Genomic DNA, 3,679 nt, shown 5'->3' with positions numbered 1-3,679 from the left:
TTGGATATGGTGTTAATGATTTTGGTTATCGCTTTTATGATTATCAAAAACACAAAATCATTAGGAGTAGAGATGTCATATTCACTGAAATTTTTTTGTATAAGGATCAACTGCAGGAAAAGAAACAGGAAAAAGAAAACAGAGAATACATAGTGCTTGACGAGATCACAGAAAAAGTGATGGTGCCTAAAAATCATAATGATCAACATCCAGAAAAACAACCACAACAACAACAAGCACCTAAAACACTTGAAGGTGGTGTTAGAAGATCTACCAAGATAAGTAAATCCCTTGAACAATAATCTCCTTCATTATATTATGTATTGTTGACTGATTCTGGTATCCCAGAATGTTATGAAGAAGCAATACAGGTAGAAACCAGGAAGAAGTGGGAGCAAGCCATGAAAGAAGAGATGGACTAGACTTGGGAGTTAGTCAGGTTGCCTGCAGGTAAAACAACATTGCAGAATAAATGGGTTTACAAGTTGAAGGAAGAAGGTGGAGGTAGAAAAAGGTATAAAGCTAGACTTGTGGTGAAAGGGTTTGACCAAAAAAAGGGTATAGATTTTGATGAGATATTTTCTCCTGTTGTTAAAATAACTTCAATCAGAACTATTTTAAGTCTAGTAGCAGTTGAAGATTTGCATCTTGAGCAATTAGATGTAAAGACAACCTTTCTCCATGGGGATTTGGAGGAAGAGATATATATGCAGCAGCCACAAGGATATGAGGTAAAAGGGAAGGAGAAACTAGTGTGCAGGTTGAAGAAGAGCTTCTATGGATTAAAATAGGCTCCAAGGCAGTGGTATCTAAAATTTGACAGGTTTATGTCTGAACAAGGTTATACTAGATGTCACTCTGATCATTGTGTTTATCTCAAAAGGAAAAATGATGGTAGCTATATTATATTGTGATTGTATGTAGATGACATGCTTGTTGCAAGTTCTAACATGCAGGAAATAAATGTGCTCAAAAGAAATTTGGAAAACTCATTTGCAATGAAGGATTTGGGTACTGCAAAACAAATCCTTGGCATGAGAATAACTAGAGACAGGAAGAATCACAAATTAACATTGTCTCAAAGTGAGTACATAGAAAAGGTGTTGAAAATGTTTAATATGTAGAATGAAAAACCAGTTAGTATACCTTTGGCTAGCCATTTCAAATTAAGTTAGGAGAAGTGTCCCAAGACTCAGGAAGAAATGGTTCATATGTCTAAAGTTCCATATGCATCAGCAGTTGGAAGCTTAATGTATGCAAGGGTCTGCACAAGGCATGATATTGCACACATAGTGGGAGTTGTAAGCAAGTACATGAACAATCCAGGAAAAGAACATTGGATGGCAGTGAAGTGGATTCTTAGGTATTTGAGAGGTACCACAAATCAAGCATTATGCTTTGGTGGTTCAAACATTTCTCTACAGGGATATGTTGATGAAGATATGGCGAGTGATAGAGATAACATGAGGAGCACAACAGGGTATGTGTTTACTGTAGGTGGAACAACTGTCAGTTGGGTCTCAAAACTGCAAAGTGTTGTTGCACTCTCAACAACAGAACCAGAGTATGTTGCTGCTATAGAGGCTAGTAAAGAAATGATTTGGTTACAAAGGTTTCTGGATGAATTGGGTAAGAAGCGGGAGTTGGGCATGTTATACAGTGACAGCCATAGTGCCATACATCTTGCAAAAAACTCTGCATTTCATTCCAAGACTAAACATATACAACTCAAGTAGCATTTCATACGGTCAACGTTGGAAGATGGACAATTGAAGCTGGAAAAGGTACACACCAGCCAGAATCCTGCAGATATGTTAACAAAAGTTGTAACCAATGAGAAACTGAGAATCTAATTAGTTTCAATTGGTCTTCAAGTATGATGAAGAAGTTGAGAAATAACCAGGTCCAAAGTGGAGCCATTGTCCAGCAAATGAAGTAATGGTGAAGTTGCTATAATCAGTCTCAAAGTGGGAGATTGTTGGGTGTGGAGGCTGATTATCTTCTGTATTCAAAGGTATCACTGCATTGAACCCTAGTTCGAAATGGGGTGGCAACGCCGCCCATAAAATATTTGCTGCAAGGGGGGGGGGGGGGGGGGCGGCTGTGACCTTTTGGGAGCCCCCCCTGGCGGGGGGATCAGGGGCAGTGCCCCTAAAGCTAAGAATAGATGTAAAATTGCCTTGTAAAATGTTGTAATTTTGTAGTCAATCTGGGTCGTTCATTAGGCGAAGATCTGACGGTAGAAGTTATGTTTAATTTATGGTTTTTTGCCCTAGAAGGCAATCCCTCGTTATATATGAGGGAATTGTATTGCGTCTATGTAGATCTGCATTTTGAGTGAGGAAGAGAGAGAAGATTGAGAGCGAAGAGGGAATTACAGCGGATATGATGTAGGTTGTATCTCTTCAGTTTGCTGGATAATATAAATTGAAGGACTGGCTATTTCTCCATGGTCGTAGCCCAAACTAGGTAAACCACATATATCTGTGTCTCTCTTATTTTATGTGTTTTCTCTATTTATATTTCTGCAATATTTTATGTGTTCCATTGCTTTGCAATGTATAATTTTCTAACAGCAGTAAGTCAAAGAAAGGAAGATCCAAGTCCAGATCGGGGATAGTGTGATGGAAATGCAGGAATAAAGGTACGTGAAGAAATACTACAAGTCTCGAAAGGGAAAAGAAGGAGATGCGCAGCAAGAAAACAATCATGAAGCAAATGTGACAGGTGACGTGTTGCAAGATGCTTTGATTCTTTCATTAGAAAATATTATTGATGCCTAGATGGTAGATTCAGGGGCCTCATTCCATGCTACACCTGATAGGAAACATTTTCATGATTATGTTCAAGGAGATTTTGGACAGGTTCGATTGGGTGATGGTAAACCCTGTAAAATCATTGGAATGGGTACAGTTTTCATAAAACAACAAAATGGAAATCAATATTTGTTGAAGGAGGTAAGGCATGTTCTAGATCTGAAGAAAAATTTGATTTCAATATGGCAGTTGGGAGGTGAAGGTTGTGTAACAACCTTTATAGATAAAACTTGGAAGGTCACTAAAGGAGCCTTGGTAATAGAAAAAGGAGAAAAGGTTGGTACATTATATTTATGCAATGATATTTCTAATTATGTTAATGATTTAACCTCTACATGAGAAGATACAACATTTTGACATCATAGGCTCGGGCACATGAGTGAGAAGGGGATGTAGATTCTTCACTCAAGAAATTTGTTGCCAAGTTTGAAGCATGTTGATTTGGAATTCTGTGAGAATTGTGTTCATGGAAAACAGAAGAGAGTCAAATTCCTCAAAGTTGGGAAAGAAAATAAGAGAGAAAAATTAGAGCTTGTGCATACAGATGTATGGGGACCTGCTTAGGTATCATCTCTCGATGGGTCTCATTATTATGTTACTTTTATTGATGATGAAACCAGAAAAACCTGGATTTATTGTATTAGAAATAAATTTGATGTATTTGATACTTTCAAGAAATGGAAAGATTTGGTTGAAAATGAGACAGGACAAAAGTTGAAGTGTCTCAGATCAGAAAATGGAGGTGAATATTGTAGCAAAGAGTTTGATAGGTATTATTCAGAGAATGGAATTCGTAGAGAGAAGACAGTTCCAGGAACACCACAAGAAAATGGTGTGTCAGAAAGGATGAATAGGACAATCAT

This window comes from Pinus tabuliformis, chromosome 7, assembly GCF_031772625.1.
Source record: "Pinus tabuliformis cultivar Carrire ecotype Pingquan chromosome 7, CPIR1, whole genome shotgun sequence".
Lineage (NCBI taxonomy): Eukaryota > Viridiplantae > Streptophyta > Pinopsida > Pinales > Pinaceae > Pinus > Pinus tabuliformis.
Note: the sequence above shows the minus strand (reverse complement) of the source record.